The sequence below is a fragment of the Salmo salar genome, chromosome ssa07, assembly GCF_905237065.1.
Source record: "Salmo salar chromosome ssa07, Ssal_v3.1, whole genome shotgun sequence".
Classification (NCBI taxonomy): Eukaryota; Metazoa; Chordata; class Actinopteri; order Salmoniformes; family Salmonidae; genus Salmo; species Salmo salar.
The window spans coordinates 47,195,501-47,218,152 of NC_059448.1; the positions used below are offsets into that span (position 1 = coordinate 47,195,501).

Below are 22,652 nucleotides of genomic sequence, written 5' to 3' on the forward strand. Positions count from 1 at the left end.
GTCCACAGAAGCAATCAATCAATCAGATTCCAAACTCTCCACCATGGCCAAGACCAAAGAGCTCTCCAAGGATGTCAGGGACAAGATTGTAGACCTGCACAAGGCTGGAATGGGCTACAAGACCATCGCCAAGCAGCTTAGTGAGAAGGTGACAACATTTTGTGCGATTATTCGCAAATGGAAGAAACACAAAAGAACTGACAATCTCCCTCAGCCTGGGGCTCCATGCAAGATCTCACCTTGTGGAGTTGCAATGATCATGAGAACGGTGAGGAATCAGCCCAGAACTACACGGGAGGATCTTGTCAATGATCTCAAGGCAGCTGGGACCATAGTCACCAAGAAAACAATTGGTAACACACTACGCCGTGAAGGACTGAAATCCTGCAGCGCCCGCAAGGTCCCCCTGCTCAAGAATACATATACATGCCCGTCTGAAGTTTGCCAATGAACATCTGAATGATTCAGAGTACAACTGGTGAAAGTGTTGTGGTCAGACGAGACCAAAATGGAGCTCTTTGGCATCAACTCAACTCGCCGTGTTTGGAAGAGGAGGAATGCTGCCTATGACCCCAAGAACACCATCTCCACCGTCAAACATGGAGGTGGAAACATTATGCTTTGGGGGTGTTTTTCTGCTAAGGGGACAGGACAACTTCACCGCATCATTTGACGGGGCCATGTACTGTCAAATCTTGGGTGAAAACCTCCTTCCCTCAGCCAGGGCATTGAAAATGGGTCGTGGATGGGTATTCCAGCATGACAATTACCCAAAACACACGGCCAAGGCAACAAAGGAGTGGCTCAAGAAGAAGCACATTAAGGTCCTGGAGTGGCCTAGCCAGTCTCCAGACCATAATCCCATAGAAAATCTGTGGAGGGAGCTGAAGGTTCAAGTTGCCAAACGTCACCCTCGAAACCTTAATGACTTGGAGAAGATCTGCAAAGAGGAGTGGGACAAAATCCCTCCTGAGATGTGTGCAAACCTGATGGCCAACTACAAGAAACGTCTGACCTCTGTGATTGCCAACAAGGGTTTTGCCACCAAGTACTAAGTCATGTTTTGCAGAGGGGTCAAATATTTATTTCCCTCATTAAAATGCAAATCATTTTATAACATTTTTGACATGGGTTTTTCTGGATTTTTTTGTTGTTATTCTGTCTCTCACTGTTCATATAACCCTACCATTAAAATTATAGACTGATCATTTCTTTGTAAGTGGGCAAACGTACAAAATCAGCAGGGGCTCAAATACTTTTTTCCCCCACTGTACCTCACAAAGGTACAAACAGAATGAACTGAACTAAATAAGGAGCTGATGAGACCAGGTGAGTATCTAACACAGGTGAAATCAATGAACAAAAATGAAAGACAGGGATACGTTCAAGAACACAAAAAAACAGGGCTACGTTCAAGAACACAACGAAACAGAGGTTGACTAAGAAAATAAATACAGAACCTTACAGGATCCTAAAGACATTGTTGCCATGAACAGCAGGATGGACAGCTGTTCCCTTCCATAACAGCCGTTTAACTTTGAGGAGAAACTGGGATAATCACTTGATATATTGGGTTTGTTTGTGCAGAGACACTAGCGTCATATGGCACATTGGAGGAGTGTGAGGCAGTAAAGTGGTTTAATCCTAAATAATCTTAATGGAGTAATGATTTTTAATTATTTTACTAGTTGTTTGCCGGCAAATGACGTGTTTGTTTTAAATAAGGTTTATTGAATGTGCATTTACACATAACTAATAATGAACTATCATTGACTTTTGGAATTGAAAATAATTTCTTCGGTGGAGGTTTTCAAGTATTGGTTATTGCCTACACTTCCTCACCTTCTCCATGCCCAATCAAAATCATGGTTACCAGTGTCGTGGCTCAGAAATCCAAATGAAGTCCTACCTGAGTGGCCTCCCACCAGCACTCCCTCTCACCTCCCCTCTCTGCCCCAGCCCAACCCCGTCCCCATGTCTTTGATATCTGGAGTAATTAGCCATCACCTGTGAAGTAGAGAGGGGAACCAGGGCACCTCCCTGCAGCACTCCATTTTTCCTGGTAATGATGATAGTTTCTTCCAGGCAACGTTCCAGCGCATTGCCTATCAAATGTGGCGAAACCTGAGGCCAAGACCTCCACAGCGGGACGGCCCGACAGGAGAGATACCTACCTGCAGGATTTTATTAGCCTCCTTGCTATCTCCTCCTCACAAGACTGACCTGAGAAAGGTCAAAGGCAAATTCTTTCGGATGTTGATTCTTCCTCGCTGTGGCTCAATTTGATTTGCGAGCACCATTTTGGCAAGAGAAAATTGGGTACACAAATTATGTGCCCACAAATAGAGGCTGTTTTTATTTTAAAAAATGGCTAATAATCCAGCAATGGTACATTGCACTGTATGTAACTCATTGCTGAATGATATTGCTCCATGGTGCCTTACAGTAGTAATGCTTAATTTGTAATGCTTGTTCTTTATGGCAGATGTACATTGTCATTACCCCCACTTACTTTGATTAAAAAGCCATCTTTACACAAAGGGGGGCAATGTAATACCTCTCCCCCATTGATTTTATGAATCTTGTTGCTGCATGCCAGAATGGCAATAAAGCCTCTGCACCGTGCCAATGTCAGTCCACACCTCTGACAAACTTGTATATGAAATGCCTGCTATGGGATTCAGTGTAATGTAAAGACGTTAAGATGGTCCTTCATTTGTTTTGAGGGGGGGGAAGAAGAATTGTGAGATGTTCCGTAGGGTCACACATAATAAATTGTACAACCTTGTACAACCTTGTACTTTTCCCTCACTGAGCAAAAGACAGGGGGGTTAAATAAACCACAATTTATGAGAATGATTCCGATATCACCTGGTTTCTTCTGCTCTGCCGTGAAGAAATGCTGTTCCCTGACCATTATTCTAAAGTGCAATGAACTGTGACATCACGGAAACAATGTAACACAGTATTTTGACCTCTTTGCATCAGACCATTGTTTAGCTAACCCACACACACACTTCAACTCAACAGTTTAACCTACCACCTAACTGAGCTTTTAGTTGTCACTCGCTTGAGCTCGTTCAATCGATAGACCACGCAAGGCCGTGTCACATTAAAGCAAGATGTCTCCATTGAGATCAAATGGGCTTCTTTGCCTTTGTATGGAAAACACTACAGAAGACATATGTGATGAACCTGCCCTGTCAGGGCAGCAGAGTGGGCTAGTGGTAGTGCGTCTGCTCCCTGGACAGTCACAGACAGCCATGGATTGTCTCTGATGCCGACAATTCTTGCTTTCCGGAATTTTTCAGGTAGGTTAAGAATAACATGCCTCTACCTCTTTTTTGTCCAGTTTCTGAGTTTTCTTAGACAGTAAATCTCGTTCTTCCTCATCTCCTTGCAGTCCACCTCTATGACAGCGACGCACCCTGCCTGGCTGCATCTGCATTAACGTAGGATGCATTGTGGGTTGGTCATTGTCACATGCTACTTTAACGCCCGTCATAGAGCCGGCTCCCTCTGTGCTCAGCAGCGGCAATGAATTAGAGACATGAAAGGTGGAGTAACATTTTGTGAGGTGAGCTCAAAGTGACATATATATAACCTAGCTGGTAATCAAAGGCCAAACCAGTGGAATCAAATGGCATGAAGGGACAGAGTAGATGGGAATTCAGGAAGTGATTATTTACCTGCAGCATTACCTCAGAGTGCAAGAGAGGACTATGAACGACATAGACAATCAACAAAATTGGGTTGAAAATGTGTTTCGAAAAGGTTCACAATTAATAATGGCGGAGTTCATTTGGCTGAGGAGTGCAATCTTGCGTAAAAGGGCAAACCTGTTGATATCAATTATGAAAGGCGCAAATCTATCCATTAAATCGAGTACTTTGTCGTTTCTATTCATTTAATCCTGTTAACACTTCCACTGTGGTACTGTAACTCTTAACCCTGTCAACAGATCCTTTTCTCTCATTTCAGCTCATATTCCCCAGTTCAATGCTATGCCTCCAAGGGCTGAATTTGCCACATACCTCATTCAGTGCCTCTGTCAAACTTCTGAAATACTTGGATGAAGGACCATACAAGCTTAATATTAAAATGCATTTAACCTTCTAAATGAATACTGATCTGCCTGCTCCACAGTTCGACTGAGTTGTATATAGCCAAACTTTGGCCTTATGGAAAAGGTTACCCCTGGCTTTCTCTGGCTTGCTGTACTATCAGTGTGTGCTCCAGAGAGTACCAGCATGCCACAGAGCCAGTTAGTCTGACAGAACCAGTCCAACTAACAGAGGGAGCCAGAGGGAAGGTGCTGTATGTGTCAAGCGTAAATACCAAACTCTGATCCAGCCAATCATGGCGCCCTGTGGGCATCGTCTGATTGGCTTGGCCTTGCGTCAGGGAACACTCTCTCCCCCGACAGCCATTACAGAATCCCATCATGCCAGAGTCATTTTCTCTCTCTTGATTTCTGGTTCCAGTGAGAAACTAAGTGTGTAGGTCAAACTAACTGCTGCTTGTTACATTTAGGCAGTATTGACTTCTAAATGCCTTCTGTCTGCAAGTGGGGAGGCAGGCCTGGGGAGTGGGGAGGCAGGCCTGGAGAGTGGGGAGGCAGGCCTGAGGAGTGGGAACTCCTCTTGGACAGAGGTCGGTCCCTCTGCTTGATGTACAAAAGGAGTTCAACGGGGAATCAGGAGGAACAACACTTCTGCGTTTAAATGCTAAAATGTGTTTTCCAATTAATGTTATTTTGTAAATGGCCTCCATCGCCAATCAGTGCCATCCACATTGCATCTGTAGTAGATTAGAGACCCCTTGTCGATTAGGATTTGGGCTGGGGGTTGTGAGGGGAATGCAAATGGCTGATAATTGAGCCGATCATGTGATGAACCTCTGAATCCATTAGATAACTAAGCACCAGTAGATTACTGATGAAACTGAGGAAGGCCCATTAATTCCCCAATGAAAGAGGTCTCTTCTACTAGGGGGTGACAGACTTGCTAATGGACCTCCCTCAGCACAACCATGCTGTTAGTCTATTGCTCCCCCCAACTGTAACCAAAACTATTGAAGAGCTTCTGTTGTTGTTCGTGTCGAGTTTGTCATCCAGTTGGCTCTATAGTGAATTACATAGTGCCGTTACACAGAGGTGGCAAAATCTAAGCTGTGCTTTGAAAATCTGAACATGCAACATGCAAAGAAAGAACAATCCTCCACTGTGAAGTGTATAGCCCTCAGCTGTGGATCAACACCACTGTTTTGCGTTTGAGGGGGTAAAGCACCTTTAAAACATTGAAATGGATAGGCCATTGGGGAAGTTGGTGCCTGGTCCCCAGAAATCACACACACACACACACACACACACACACACACACACACACACACACACACACACACACACACACACACACACACACACACACACACACACACACACACACACACACACACACACACACACACACACACAGATAGAATAGCTATTTTTAGACCTGGCTTGACACCCTCAAATGAGCCATATCTTGTGCTCTGCTTAGCCAGGTCCTTATTTGGAAAATCAAAGAGTCAGTGAATGCCAATGAGGCTGATCTCCCTGAGCATTTGAGCTCTATTCTGGGATGATAACTAACTATGGGCAGCCTCCAAGGGGGAGAGCGAGCAACCTCATGTTTATTTCCAGGCCCGTTATTTTCTCCTATGCCGGAGATTGATTTGTCTAATCTCTCATGAAATAAATTTTTAGTGGAGGAACGGCGGTGGCGACGCTCAAAGCCTTCCTGCTGGCCACTCCCAAATATCATTGGCTAATTAATGGCTATTTACATATCAGTCTCCTGTAGCAGAATGGACCCCCTATGCTATTTATGCTCAGCCATATAGAATTATGAATCAATAAATGTTTTTTCTCCTTCATCTACATGGAAACAGAGAGACATATTCATTTTTGTTTTGGAGAGAAATTGATATTCCACCTTGGTAGTCTGCTTAAGCATTCGAGTGGCAGTACTTGGGGAAGTTCTAAGGAGGAGAAACTTAAAAAAAAAGAAAAGTTCAGTAAAGTGAATCTTAAAGGAGTTTCTGAGATTGTTGGAAACTTTTTAAAATGTTAATCACCCCGAGACACCCCTGTCTGAAGAGAAGGTGCTGTCAGTGAGGTTTAAAAGAAGCTTGAAGATGTGCCAGGTCTCTGTCCTGTTAGATGCCATGTTTCCACCTTTCCACACTCTTCCACACACCATGGACAGCCAATTAGAGGAGATTTCTGTCCATAAGCCCCAGCTATGTCAGAAGTATGACCAATGACAAGGTGTAATGAGACACATGGCCTTTCCCTGGTGACATTAGTCAGCCTAAGAACAACCACAGCCACAATGACCGACCAAGTCCAACTTCTGCACACCCGGATGATCAAAAAGCTCCGTTTCTATTGAAGCACGGAATGTAATCGCTTGACACCCTCTACCAAAGGTAACAAACAACTTTTTCAGGATGGTTACCCCTCAAGCCATGTTTCTCATCAAGTGTTTGCTGTGCCCAATGAAATCCCGCAGCAAAGGATGCCAATTCTTTTTCCTCAGGTGGAGGAGAACCCAACTCCTTTCCAAGGCCGTGAGGCAGCACACCGTCGGTGGGTTATTGTGTTTCTTCACCGATGAGGATGATGCTCATGGTTTATGCATGGAGGTCTTTTCTCTTTGAAACACAGAGAGACCGAGCAGCGTGAGTGGCGCCATAGAGCCTGAGTGAATGCTTCGAGATCTGTTTATTGACTTCTGGTTGTTTTCTATTCCTCTCTGTAGTCCGTGGCAGCCCTGGTTGTTGTTATCATCTGAACCTGGTTGAGTGGCTGGGATCCATTTTGTTGCTTTGTGTGTGCTTCATTGTCTGCCATCTGCCTACTGCAAATGAACCCACAATGTCAATTTCTGTGTCCTTTTGTTCTGGCACGGATCACTCGCGCCCACCCTGAAATGGGAAATGGATGTGACTTACATGTTTAGGACTGCGTGAGGTTTTGAAAATAATTAAATGTATTTTATGTTGGTATCTAAGAGGGTGGTATTGTTATAAGAATATGTAGCTGTAGTCAACTTTGCAAAATAAATGTGTTCCATTTTGATGCACTGAGTGCTAAGCCAAATGGAATCATGTTCTGGCTGCAGCCATGCCATTAAGGGAGGAAAAATGGATTTTGTGAAAAACAACCGAATGACAAAGAGGTAGAAAGGTAATGTTCTTTTAAAAAGCCTCCCATCTGTCCATTTTCATGGCTCCGAATCTGTCAGAACTTCTAAATGAATAGGGTCACCTCTATGTCAACATTGTGAAGTAAAACCCAGTAAAATGCCTTCAGTAAGATGCTTCAATGCTGTCCCTTCAGCTATCTGTGGCTTTATCCATCACTTACTGAATCAGGAGTGTATTCACAGCTCTTAGTTATCACTCACTGGAGTTTGAGTCATGTGAGCGCATCATCACTAGGCTGTGAAAGGAAAATGTCACCTCCACAGGAACAGGATGGAGAGGGGCCTCTTAAGTGGAAGTACGTTGTCGTCAATGCTTTCCAAAAACAGAACCCGAATTAATCACAAAGGTTGTTTGCTATCACGTACAGCTTTTGGCAATTCAATCATACCAGGGTGCCATTAGTGCTGTTGCCAAGTTTGAAAAAAGTACAAAGATGGAAACAAGTATGAGGTCAATAGTGATGTCATACATTTTGCCATGAACAGGATCTCGATGGTTGAATGACCTTTTCTTCAATTCACTGATCATTGTTTGTCTTTCATCAATCCACATCCAATTTAAAACCAACCCCAGTAAAAGAAGTTACATGTCTGACAGAAGCTAAACTGGATTTATTGGCTAATAGTTGTGATACACTGTACAGCTTCTGGTTGAAGGCCGTGGGCAAGGTGCATTTTGAGAGTACAAGCAGAACCACAGTGGCACAGTTACAACTCTATTTTCAAAAGTATTGTTGACTCAGCCAAGTCACGGCACAAATTGGATCTTCCACAGAGCCAAGCTTGTGTGATCAAGTGATCTGTGACACATCATGCACGGGAAGATTTTTGTTTAAATCAGTGCTGTCTATTACATAACCCATTATGATGTATGATGTTGCTTATATGTGATTTGAGAAGCATGTGTAAGGCATATGAAGACATTATGAATGCTGTATAAAGCCTTTATAAGGTAGTTATCTTGTCTCAGTGTATGCATATTCGTGTGCATCTTCAATGACTTTAAAAGCCACTTGATCATATTCAGAGCTCCTAAATATGTACGTTTTACAGACTCTTAAAAAAGCAATACATGACTAAAATGGAAATGTGTCAACTTTTCAAAACTGGCAACTTGTTTTTGCAACTGCCACATAATGAATCTAGGGCAAGATGATGTACCTTTTGCATTATGCAATAGTAAGATGAAGGAGTAGGGAGAGGAACTTTAGTCTGACAATGTGAAAAAGATCAGTTCTAAGCGTCATTTTTGACAGCATCCTTACAAGTCACCACCTTTTCAACTCCACTGTCTGTCAGATTGACAGGACAGTAAAACAAAGGGAAAACCGTTCTATTTTTCACAACATACCCAACATATACGCGTGTTAATCTCACTTCTTCTCCACATTTAAATTCAGTTACTGACATGGGAGTGCATTTCCATGTCAAATTAGCTGTTCACGTCCTGAAACACCATGTCGCTGTCCATGGTGCTGGATTCAGATAAGTCGCATACAGCCTAGTTGTCGGGAAAAACGATGTAAACAAATCGGAACAGGGTAACTTTACTGGGCTACCTCTATAAGCATACAAACAACTGACTTTTGTTCATTAAGGTACAGTAATAGGAGTCATAACATATAGGCTACCATATGACTAGTGGAATTACGCGATTCACATAGAGAGGGAGAAAGAGACGCACATGATCATTGGTTGAATACTATTCGGCGGTCTGTTGCCAGACGTGGGCATAGTCACTACACTAGTCTATGGATCTTATGGCTGGATGCGATTATCAGTTGCATCCGTGGATTTAGTAGGTGAGTAGCTCATCCTTTTGATGTGTTAGTTGAAACTAAATCTAGCAACATTGTGAGGAAATGAAATAGATGTTTTGCCCATTCATTTGGAAGGAAACGTGCTTATTTGTCTCGCACGCTGCTGTGTGTAGCCGCTTGATCTGTGGGTGTTATTTTGTTCATGGTTAGAGCGATTATTGCATATACATAAAAAGACTATACATTCGTACATTGTCAGTAGCACACTTAACATGAAATATCCTTCGTTTTCGAGACAGAATACGTTTTTTTCTGTAAAGGAAGCGTCTTTGATTAACATGGCAATGAGCCAATCTCTTATTGGAAGTTGGTTGGTGGTGTAAAGGGTAATTTAATCAAAATAGAAAGTCAATTTGAGCGAATTAGTTGTTCGTTTATTGGCAACAATCTGACAATTCTTTAGGTAAAAAATTTATAGCCTGCCCTGTTCCGTAGTAAGAACAATGAAATTTGCTTGTTTCCTTGGTTCGCTTTCTAAATATTGCGTAGTTTAGAGATATTTACATTCGAATCTTAAGAAGCCTTAACACAAAGGTTGAAACCGTGATGATGGTTTCTTTTACATTTAGTGCATTTCCTTGATGATAGCTTATGGTTGCAAATAGAGGCATACATAGTCTATGCCATATATACTCTACTGCAGCGTTCCCCAACTGGCGATTTTATTTGACGCGCAAATCCGCTCCAAGTGATTTGAATTTTGGAAATCTGTTCCAAAGTATTCCCACGCATAATACAAATATGTGACCTATACAAATGTAAGAAATGTTTATACTTATTATGTTTTAGTAAAATATTATGTCTGTTTTGGGCTTCTTGCGGTCAATTTACAAATGAATTATTATGTGCTGTCCCCTTGACCATCCAAGAAGAAATCGTCCCGCAGCTGAATTTAGTTGATGATCCGTGCTCTACAGGTCAAAATGCTTCTCTCAGTAGGTTTGTGTGTCGGCATCAGCAACCTCCAACTATCTAGCTTTTCTTAATTACCAGAATCCATTTCTATTACCAAACCTCTCTGGAGTACAAACCTACTTCTTTCTCACTTTTAATTTGTGTGCACTTCTATACACAGGTCCTTATTTGGTCATTCAGATCATAATAATTGAATCTTCCCTTTTCAGATCTGACTTGGTACCCCAGTATCTTAATTAACAGGTATCATATTGCCTCAATGTAAAACTCATGCATTTGGGCTATAGCAAAACTGTTATTCAAAACATAATGAATCAAATGTTCAAATTAAGGTAACAGTTGTGAGGGCTACTGGGAGTCTAGGTTCGTCTGCTGTCATTGCTGTTTTACCATGCTCACCTACTTCCCGCTATACAGTATTAGACTTGAAGCAGAAGCTTCTATTCAGGCAAGAGGGAGGCTTCTTCCTTTGTGAGAAAACACACTCATAGTCATGTTGGAGTTCACTGAACCATATGTTTGTTTTATGTTGCTTTGGCCTACTTTCACTCTTGTACAGTATGATTCTCTCTCTCCTCTCTGTGACTGCTGCTCTCTGGTGACCCTCATCTCTTTCTCTTGGATGGCCCTAGGCAGTTCTGCCTTTATATTGAATGTGTTTGGACACGCATGCCAGATCTAATACCAGTGTCTGTCTCTTCTGCAGTGAACCAGTCATAGGAAGAACAACAAGGAATCTACACCGACTGAAGACGTTGTAAGTGTCTGATTACATTTTTCCTTGATTCAACATGTAACATTTCACAAATTGTGTTGCGCTTGCAGTGGTATATATTTCTGGCAACACCATCCCATCCCAAATCTAATGAAACAACCTTCAAATCTGTCAATTTCGATTTTAAGATCAACAAATAACCTTAAATTCATTCGATTTTCATCTCTCTTATCAAACTTAAGAGAACAGATAAATACATGTATAAGCCTACTCAATAAAGTAGTATTTTTCAAATTATTTTTCTCAAAAGCCTTTATATATTGTCTCATACAATAATCTGTACTCTTAATAATCACTATTATTGTTCTTATTATTATATTAACATTTTGCCGACCCCACTGCAATTCCCCGATTTAGGAATACCACATGTTGCTCGACCTTTTGCGTGAATCACAGGTTGATGTCAATGGGAGACTTATGCAAAAATGTGGCTTATATGCTCTTACTGTATCTACATGCATTTAGCCTATAGCACCTGAGCAGTACACACACAGTGAGTTACTCCATGGGACATCTTATTGAAACATTTTAAAAGCAGCTGACGCACATACTGTCACTCAACTTACCGTATCAAGTTAGTGAATTGACCAGGGAACCAGAATGCCTGATGTCCTCTGGTCTCGTTTGGGATGCAGACGTTGTCCTGCTGCCTGCTCTAATGAGATCTCTTGGCGGGAGAATCTAATATTCACCACCGAGGCTACAACATGGCCCCCAAGTCAGTGACTCTGAGGACTGTATGTTAATCCAATGGAGTGGAGTCATCTGTGATCAAGAAGAACTAGAGAGGCAATAGAATAGAGCCACACTCCAGAGGAGAATGTTCTGTAAGGGATCTGTAGTGTGTGTCATATTACCAATAGATGGCAGTGAAACATGACATTTTCTCTCCACAAGTTCTGATTTAGGATCAGTTTTTTCTTTTAGATCACAATGAATATGATTACATGAACAGGGGAAGCTGATCTGAGATAAGCACTCTTACTCTGAGTCACTTGACACATACGACCCCTCGTCTTTACAGTAGAGTATGTATGTTTGCTCGTTTTTGCTGGTGGCTGGGTTGGAAGGACAGGCAGTGACAGTATAGACGAGTAATTAACGCTGCCTCATTTTACATGATGGAGCACCAAGTTGTCTCCTGTGGTGAATGGAGCTCCCTGCATCTGTCCCAACTGTCACCTGTGATTGATGAACTCCATGTGTCCCAATACATCTTCAAGGCTCTTCGCTGCTGTCTCCCCCCCCTCACCACCACCCTGATCCCCATCTCCCAGCCTCATCCTATTAGCAGGCATATTAACCACCACCCATGTTTTATGATCGGGACATAATCCCACCTTGTCATGGTGGTCTGTCATTCTAGTAAGACAAGTCTCCTTGCTACCATCCTTGTGTTTACTCTTTGCCAAGTGAGTCCCTCCTCTTCTCCACATAGCCTCCCCACCTTTGAGGCAGGGACAGGGGTGTACTGGCAACAATCACACCCCCTTAATCCATTTAGATCCAGGACATAATCCGGACAGTGTTTCCTGGCATTAAATGCATATTCACACCTGACATGTTGTTGTGGGAGATGGGCCAGATCTGATGGGAGGACAGTAGCAGGTTTATAGGCTCTCTCACCACCAAGGTCGAGCCTGTCAATGTGTCAGTGTCTTATAACACCTTCCATAGGCTTTGGGCTTTGAGGCAGTAGCCTGGCCCTGTTCCACAACACTGATCCTGGCCTGATTCTGACAATCTCACCCTCTATCTGGGGGAAGCCCTTTGAGGGTTCCCATCACCTGCCTCTCCCATCACCTGCCTCTACCCAGTCTCCCACTTTAGTCTGGGAGATGACAGCGTTTAGAGTGCTTGCGCCCACATAGATTATGCTAAATGGTATCAGTGTAAGATATTGTCACAATCACAGATTTGCAACAAAGCCATGAAGTATTGAGTTTGAGCCAGGCGACGAGTTGAACCAGGGAACACTTGTTATGATTTAATGTTTTCCTCTGATACTTGGTAATAACTTTACAGTTTACCGGCTCACTGAGAGTCATCAATCTGCTGGTGGATGTCATCTTGCTCTCAGCTCCCAGCTGCTTGGAGAGACAGACAACCATCTCATTCACTCAGTGCTCAGTCAGTCATATCTCCCAGGGAGAGAGAAGTGAGTGGGATGGAGATAAGTGCTGCAAGATGGAGCCCCTTCATTTAATGCAAAGCAGATAGACATGCAACAGAAAACATTCACGGTCACACAGATTGATACAAACAACTTTGAATTCACTCTTGAGTGTCATAGTACTGTTTTGGTGTCAATATAGCACAGTGATTAGCGACAATTATAAACTGGGTGGTTCGAGCCCTGAATGCTGGTTGACAGCCGTGGTATATCAGACCGTATACCACGGGTATGACAAAATATATATATTTACTGCTCTAATTACGTTGGTAACCAGTTTATAATAGCAATAAGGCACCTCAGGGGTTTGTGGTATATGGCTAAGAGCTGTATCCAGGCACTCCACGTTGCATCGTACTTTAGAACAGCCCTCTGCCGTGGTATATTGGCCATATACCACACTCCCCAGGGCCTTATTGCTTAATTATAAAGTTGACAGAAAAACGTTGGTTCACCGACTGTAATAATTGACATGAGGAGCTGTGAGGATGAGGTGTAAGGAGGTTTTATGGGGATATTTTACAGGGTGTATCCATCGCCCTAGCTGTCTATAACCAGACTGACTACTCCCCCTCCAGAGTACATTAAGGTCTCTCAGAGTGGGCTTTCAGACCAGACCCATTTTAGACATAGTTCTCTCTCCCTCTTTGGCCAGGGTATTATAGCAACCAAAATGAGCTCCTCTTTCTCCTCAGACAAGGTTAGTGTTCACCTGCGTTCCCTTATCTAACGGGACAGGCTATGCTCCATGTTCGTCTTTGAATCTCAGCCATTATACTATTTCATTTCCTCCCTAATTCGTTTAATCAGCCGCTGGGTCCCGCTCCTCAGATAGGGCCGGGGTGACACCAAACGCAATTCACATCTCCTTCTTTGTCCTCGGTTTCTGCGCCATGCAAAACTCTGTGATTGTTCTTTAATAACAGAGTGTGGATGTATCCAGGTTACCATTGTGGGGACGTAATTTAATACCTAATGTTGTCCCTTTGAGGAAATTACAGGGAAATTGAGGGCTCGCTTCGGAATGAGGTCTTGCATGGATACTGTTTCACTGAGAATAGGGCCGTACAGCTTTTAATCAAACAGAGTAGAACATTAGCAGTTCAATTGATAATCAGTTTAACTTTGGCAATTCAAATTCTACAGTCATTCTTTATCTTGGTGTAGGTTGCCAAGTCAACTTCTCTCCTCAACCTTCTTCCCAAGGAGCATTACGTTGCCTCAGCAAAATGGATGACTGAATGAGATGCACATTTTATTTTACCTTTATTTAACCAGGTAGGCAAGTTGAGAACAAGTTCTCATTTACAACTGCGACCTGGCCAAGATAAAGCAAAGCAGTTCGACACGTATAACAACACAGAGTTACACATGGAGTAAACAAACATACAGTCAATAATACAGTAGAAAAATAAGTCTATATACAATGTGAGCAAATGAGGTGAGATAAGGGAGGTAAAGGCAATAAATAGGCCATGGTGGCGAAGTAAATACAATATAGCAATTAAAACACTGGAATGGTAGATTTGACAGTAGATGAGTGTGCAAAGTAGAAATACTGGGGTGCAAAGGAGTAAAATAAATAAATAAATAAATACAGTAGGGGAAGAGGTAGTTGTTTGGGCTATTTATAGATGGGCTATGTACAGGTGCAGTGATCTGTGAGCTGCTCTGACAGCTGGTGCTTAAAGCTAGTGAGGGAGATAAGTGTTTCCAGTTTCAGAGATTTTTGTAGTTCGTTCCAGTCATTGGCAGCAGAGAACTGGAAGGAGAGGCGGCCAAAGGAGGAATTGGCTTTGGGGGTGACAATGATTAATTAGCCTTTTAAAATAATAAACTTGGATTAGCTAACACAGCGTGCCACTGGAACACAGGAGAGATGGTTGCTGATGATGGGCCTCTGTACGCCTATGTAGATATTCCATAAAACAAATTGCCGTTTCCAGCTACAATAGTCATTTACAACATTAACAATGTCTAAACTGTATTTCTGATCAAATTGATTTTAAAGTGACAAAGAAAATTTGCTTTTCTTTCAAAAACAAAGACATTTCTAAGTGACCCCAAACTTTTGAACGGTAGTATATTTAATATATACAGTATATGTTTTGTGAATAATATATATTTAAAAAATAAATAAAAATGTTCTCCCTCTTGGCCCCCCCACAGGCCTGGGCCCAGGAGTGTCAGGCCCGGTAAACCCCTACAGTATATTAATCTGGCCCTGCCTGGAGATGAGTTTACTCTCCCACAAATTCATGTGACTGACAGCGCCCAAATGCATGTGTTCCTTAAACACAAAAGTAAATTCAACCTTCATTCTGAGAGAATGGATATGGAGCTGTATACCAAAGGAGCCCAAGAAAGCACATTAAACATAGAACATTATATTAATGTGTGAAAAAACACTAAAAGGACTACCTCTTAAAACCACTACGGACTCCATTAGCCTAGCAGGCTCTCACAGAGGCAGAGTGAGATTAAGTTATGGAAGTTTATTTTGTGCAGTGAGTTGCATATGAAATTGGCAACACACCGTCACACCGTTGAAATCCCATAGCTGTGTCAGAGGTTAAAAGCATTGTTTCACCGTCACCTACAGAAAGTTCTGAATAGCCATGTCGAACCATCCAAGAGTTGGCCCCTGAGCACTGCTGATTGCAAAGTCTGAAGTGGAAGAGGCATTATCACTGTGATTGAGTCTGTTTAAATATTTCCCAGACAGATTACGTTTGCTAAACACACAATTCAGCGTAATTAACCAAGCCATCAGAGCGTGTCTTTATGAGTCTAAAGTTGTCGCGCTGTGATGCCTTAAATCAGGCCGTCCATTAGGGTTTCCCGTTTAAAGCCCCCTGCAGGCCGAGATTGAGGAAGTAAAATGTTTGCTTACTTGAACTTTGGACGAGACTTTGAAAGTACAGAGAAGTAAAAGCACACTCTCCTGAATCGTGACGAGAATGAAAGAAAGGAGAGAGGGAATGAGGAAAGGAGGCAATTTCAAGATAGCAACCAGTATTTTGCCAGAATAAATCAATCTTGGACTCCAAACGGTGACATTTAGGCTCAATGGGCTGTTTTGACTGAGGACCTCTCTTCAGTTTGTTATCATCGCTATTGATTTCCTGGAGAGGAGGGAGAGAATGAATGGAGGAAGCCATTATTCCACACAGGAAGAGAGGGATAAGAAAGAGAAGAGAAGAAAGTCCCAGACAGACATTGTGTGTCTGACAGTGTTGTGGAGCTGCATAGTCTGTTTGTTCTCCCGGTAGTGAATGTGGACCCACTTGTAGTCAGTGGGCCTAATCCTGGGGAGAAAACACCACAACACTCCCTGAAAGTGTGGAAAGAGGGACTAAGGCTGCATATCCCCCTGCCACACACACACACACACACACACAAAGATTTCCCCATCCCACAAATAGAGCTATTTCAAACTCCCTCCTAATGTGATTTATAACATTTTCAACAAACCAAATGTTACTTAGCATTAGTAGATCTACGGAGCTGCTTTGGGCACAACGAGGCATCCGGATGAATCACCGCTGGCTGATGTCAGAACAGTTTAAGAAACCTGCCCCAGATATTTTACATAGTTCTCACTTTGATCCCACTAATACGATCCTCAATTTGATCCCACTGATAGGATCCTCAGTGACATTTTTTCTCTTCATAACGCTGCCACCGTGCATGAAATGATTTGCTTAATGCGAGGGACTGCTCTCTCTCTCCCTAGCTCTCATTCGCTCTCTCTGCCTCTCCCTCTTTATGTCTCTTTTGCTGGCTCTTTCGCTCTCCTGCTGTTTTTGCCTAGGAAATTGAAGTCGTTGGAGGTATCATGTGAAGGTGGTAGCTCTTTACCTACACTGAGTAATGGAGGTCAACGCAGAGGGCAAAGTCTATCAATACGAGTTGTCATGAGAGAGTTCAGCTATAAGCAAGACATGTGAGAGAAGACATGCTGTGACAGTGGTATCTGCAGGTGAATCATAACACAATTCCAATATCTGACACCCAGGGAAGAAAGTTTGGAGATTCCCACTGACCGTAAAACATTCAGCAGAAGACCTTGCGGTTGAGCACGAAGATGCCCTGGATTTACTGGCCACACCTTTGAAGTGAGTCTCTCCCGCTGAGGAAAGAGAAGCCTGTAGATCAGGAAATGCACCTGGCTTAAAAAACTGTTTGGTTGGGAGTGGGACACCACTGATAGAAGGCCAGACCAGGCACATGAAGCCTGCCCAGAAACATGAAAAGGAATCCATCTCGGAGATGTGTTGGGTTCTCCTGTGAGAAGTTCAGCTTCAGACACTGAGAAAACTTTGGATGTTCAGGGAGTTCCTCAAAACATCACAGCCTCTGAATCTGACATGGTTCCATTGGTCTTTGGGTACATAAATACCTACAATGCAGTGGTCACCTGTCCTCGGTTGGTAAAGGATATACTGTACTCCTCTGTAACAAGGCTAATGAGTCAAAAACATGTCCTGGACAGCTTAGACAATATTCTCAAGGAACACACTTTTCTCACGGGACATTCGCAGGCTTCATCTCTGCATTTTTCAGATCTCCTCCAGCTGCATGGTGACTGCACTGTGTCCGAGTGTCACGTCCTGACCATAGTAAGATGTTATTTTCTATGGTAGAGTAGGTCAGGGCGTGACAGGGGGTGTTTTGTGTTTTTCAATGTTTTGTATTTCTATGTTTAGTTTCTAGTTTTCTATTTCTATGTTTTTTTGGGGGGGAGGGATGATCTCCAATTAGAGGCAGCTGGTCCTCATTGTCTCTAATTGGAGATCATACTTAAGTAGGTTTTTTTTCCACCTGTGTTTGTGGGTAGTTGTCTTCTGTTTAGTTTTCTGTACCTGACAGAACTGTGCGCTTTTGTTTTCTCTTTGTTATTTTTTTCTTTAGTGTTCTGAGTAAAAATAAATATTCATCATGAGCAATCAACACGCTGCGCTTTGGTCCCCTCTCTACGACAGCCATTACACCGAGACGCTTTGGCTCACAAAGGACACGGCGAACGCCATGGGAAGTGGCACATTCTGGAAAATGCCAACCCCGCAGCTATTTTGAACACAGTGATGTTACTTTTTACCCATCAGCGTTGTCCTGAGGCTCACCGGAGGGTGGTTTCACTGCTCCCTGGATAAGGATCAAGAGGCTGTGCTGACAGAAACATGCCCATCAGCCTACTGGTTACTGAGCATGGTGTGCTAGCCAGAAGAAGAGGCCACACAGCCAACAGCATCACAGCCCAACCCCCAGTGTAGTGCACACGTATCTGTAAAACCCAGTACATTCAACATGCTGCTGTAAATGAACGTGGATAGAAATACAAAATCCTGGGCTAATCCTTCATTGCTACTATGAAATAAAAGGCTTATGCCATTAGACCTCGTATAGTTCCACAATCATGTGTGCACCCCGACCAAGCCAGCGGAGATGCAGGCTTTAGTAGTGATTAGATGTGATTGGTCGGTTCTCATTAAGCAGCGTAGCAGCGCTCTGGGTCTAACTCCCTGACAGAGTAGGCTAAGGTCCACCAGGGCTAATGCCATACATGCCTTTCTCACTCGTCAGTCACTGACCTCAGTGTCCACCTCGTTGCGTGACCTTGCATCATTTAGACACTGCTTAATGCTGACAAGTGTCGTCGTTCACCATGCTTTGCATTTGCGGCAGCGTAGCCTAATGGTTAGAGCATTGGAAAGGTTGCAAGTTCAAATCCCCAAGCTGACAAGGTATAAATCTGTCGTGCTGCCCCTGAACAAGGCAGTTAACCCACTGTTCCTGGGCCGTCATTGAAAATAAGAATTTGTTCTTAACTGACTTGCCTAGTTAAATAAAGGTGAAATAAATAAAATTAGAAAACCCTTTTGGAATTATGTTAGCACAGCTGAAAACTGTTGTTCTGATTAGACTAGACTATCTGGAGCGTCAGCATTTGTGGGTTTTATTACAGGCTCAAAATGGCCAGAAACAAAGAACTCTTCTGAAACTCATCAATCTATTCTTGTTCTGAGACATGAAGGCTATTCCATGCGAAAAATTGCCAAGTCCTCTATAAACCGGCTTTGAGGGTATTATCACTTTTATACAAAATGTTAGCAAAATATAAAAATATTGATTTACATATTTTCATTAAAAAATTGTATTTTATTGAATTTAATTATACTATTTCATCCTTCCCCAAGATATAGTCCCAACACAAATCTAGGGTTGCTACCCAAGCCGGCTGGTCGTTCGTTCTATTGGTTCGGTTGCCAGAGACGAGACCCAGTCGTTCAGTCTTTTTGTTCTGTTTCTATGGTTGCAACCCAGTCATTTGTTCTAAATGTTCCATTGCCGTTGTGGCTGGCAACGTACTTATCCATTGCTTGCTAGCTAGTCAACTACAGTTAACTTACAGTCACGTCAAACAGTGCAGCCAGAATAACAACAAATTAGCTGCATTTGCATTTATTTAAGCTGTTTTCTAGTGACATTTACTTGGATACATCCATAACAATGAGCTAATAAGTCATGATATCACCTGCCATAGAAAATGTGCTCTCTCATCAGGACACTGTCGTTCAGAGGAGCTAGGCAACAACACAGCTAATAACAATCACTTTAAATGGAAGCTGGAAAGGCTGCACTTCATTTAGTTTTACCTGTTTTCTATTGATATTTCTGTGTATATATCATAACATTATGCTGATTCATGATTTCGACTGGCTGAGAAAAGCTGCCTGTCTGTCTGTCTGTCTCGTCCCGACTCACGACACCTTCATTACTATGCGACAGCTGGATATCGAATTTGAATATTGAAACAATGTTGCAAATGTAAGAGAGACAGACAGTTAGGTTTATACAAATCTCCGTGGTGAAAACTAAATGTTAGTCTAAAAGAAATGTGAGATAATGTCTAGATGCTTTTTATAGTGGAGATCAAGTTCATAAATTGTCTGGCTGGGCTGATGAGACAGTGGATTGTGCAGTCAGATGGAACAGAGTAAATAGGCATTTTAATGTCATAGATTTAGCCGGTGGTAACTTGTGGAATAGACACCGGATGGAATGCGGTTTTAACCAATCAGCATTCAGGATTAGACCAAACCATTGTATAACTTCCGATAACTACCATCCATATATGAATGGCAAAGGCCAATGAAAAACCAACACCACACCATCACAAATGTCCCAACTCCAATGAAGTCTTGTTCACACAGAGGAATAGGAGGAGTGTGTCTGCTGATTGTGAGTTGAATGACTAGGTCCCTGCAGACTCTACAGACTGGGGGCTGCATCATTGCTCTGCTCTAGCTCCTGCTTCAGAGAGGAAGAGGGAGAGAGATTTCTAAGCCCACGGACAGCAGAGCAGCCCGATGCCAAAACACCCAGATGCTTATTTAATTCTGCGCTGGCTCACAGTGGGCTGTAAATTGAACATGGGAGCATAATTCTGGGTGTCTGTTTGTTGTGTTTAAACACTGGCGAGCCGTCTGTCGGCGTCGCTTCATCAGCCGTCCCCCCGACTTCTGGGCGGATCTCCGCCCCTCCCCGCTGCAGAGGTGTGTGGAGCAGGAGAGGAACCGAAACCAGCCCAGAACACCTGCTAAGGAGAAAGAGAGTGTAAACTGAAAAGAAGATTGCATCTTTTTCTGTTAATGAAAGGATTCAGGAACTGAAAAATGTCCCAGCTCTGAAGAAACAGTGTTAATTTTGCACCGCTCTCTGAGTCAAAAGTTATGAAAAACAGAAGTGATTTCTCAGGGGAATGTCCTATTGAGGCCTGTGCACACAGCGAGGGGTTTTGTAGCCAGCCATTGTATCAGGGCACTCGGCCTCCCCTCCACACAAAGACACAACGGTGCCGTCCCTTTTCCTCTCCAACGAGTCACGATAGCGGTGGTCACGACGATGTCGGACATGGCACAGTTACCAACCCAGTGGGTGCCAGATGTGAAGGAAACCATTGTGGGCTTGTAAGAACTTGTCTTGGTTATTCATTTAAACATGCCTTTGTATGTTCGGTGGAACCACTAATAATGAGTCAATGTTCACAATGCAGAGTTGTTCGAGGCATCTGTCCTTCTTTCTTGGAATTGCCCCCACTCAATCTCCCCACTCCATGCCTTCTCAGAATGACGCAACAAGGATACACCCTTTGTCCATTGGGATCTTACTGACTGCGTACTGTAGGAGTGTAACCTGCATGCTATTTTGGTAACGAGATGCCACATGTAACTGCAATTTAACAGGTGACTTACTGTAATGCAAAATATAGGTCATTGGCAACCCTTTCTGTCATAGTACTTCAATTCCTCTTTATGTCGGACTTGTGCTCTCTGATGGCAAACATAAGAAGCGGTGGCAGATTTGAGCCTCCGATTGCTTGTAATTAGGATTATCCATAATCTCAGGGGGTGAGTGAAAGTGAGTTATAAACTGGGTGTTTGAAGCCCTGAATGCTGATTGGCTGACAAGTATGGGGGAAAAAAGTACTTTTTACTGTTCTAATAACGTTGGGAATCAGTTTAAAATAGCAATAAGTCACCTTGGGGGTTTGTGGTATGTGGCCAATATACCACGGCTAAGGGCTGTATCCAGGCACTCTGCGTTGCGTCGTACATAAGAACAGCCCTTAGCCATGGTATATTGGCCATATACCACACCCTCTCAGGCCTTATTGCTTAAATATACTCTGTTACATCCTGTATCGGTTTTATTTTTTATTTTCTACCTAGTTTATCACACTCTGCTCCTCGTTGATGTCATTTGCCCGTTCACTCTGTATTTGGTGAGTGTTAAATGTCTTATTAGCATCGCATAGAGAATAGGTTTGCAGTAGAGTTGCTAAGAAACCACAGAGCTTCCCCAGAATGTGCTGTTATTTCTGATAACCACGTCACGGCTTTCACACCTCCGAGAATAAGTACAGCAGCCTAGACTTTAAAGGCAAGGAGACTGAAGGAAGACAGAGTAGTTCTCCCAAGGATGGAAAATCATTCTGTCTCGAGTAGATTTGAGAATTTTGAAAGATGAGCATGCATCGTTGCGCTCTATCAGCTTTTGGGGTTGTTTTTCATTAAACCTCGCACAACAACACAGACATAGGCAGATAAGCCATTTTTAGAATGTGTTCTAAAAATGTGTTGGGAGCTAGCTTAACCCCCATGTCACCCTCCGCTCACTGAAGAGTGAGATGTAGCACATTGAAATGTCAGCTCCTCTTAGTGTCGTCAGTTTTGCTGAGGGCTGCGGTATGATTACCATACGGCTGGCGTTACCTCATCATCCTCCTCCCTGTGTATCTGCCTCTCTCCTCAGAGACGCGGGGCAGATGGACACAACACATACAGAGCACCACAGAATGTAGAGGAGAGTAGATCCGAGTCAGCCCGACTGTAATGGCTGACAGTCTGACACAACAAACAAGGCTGATGACAGTGGGCAGCCTGTGGAATTGGAATGGGTTGAAACCAATTAGAGCGAGGTTTCATTATACATGGCTTGGCAGCCATCTTGGATAAATAGACACAATGTATTGTGTCGAATAGCAGTAACAAAGTTTAGAAAGATTCAGCACTGTTTACAAAGGCAAGGGTGGGCCACCAAGTACTCTGTCACAGGGGCTTGGAAGCTTAGTCAGGCTCTTAACAAGCAGTAAAGGGCTTCTCACAGAGTAACAGCAAAGATAAGCACAAAAAACCTCTCATGTCCTGCCG

General features: G+C 43.0%; 1 protein-coding gene across 3 annotated transcripts in view; it reads left to right on the top strand.

The window, feature by feature from the left end:
- LOC106609413 (synaptotagmin-1) overlaps positions 1 to 22,652 on the top strand; it is a 230,959-nt gene that overhangs the window by 63,595 nt on the left and 144,712 nt on the right. For 2 of the 3 annotated variants that reach the window (XM_014208212.2, XM_014208215.2), the window contains exon 2: positions 10,695 to 10,745. The gene's annotated coding sequence lies outside the window, so the exon portion shown is untranslated. Of the gene's footprint in view, positions 1 to 8,775; positions 9,056 to 10,694; positions 10,746 to 22,652 lie in introns of those variants that run through there. The other variant, XM_014208213.2, reaches the window with a different exon arrangement.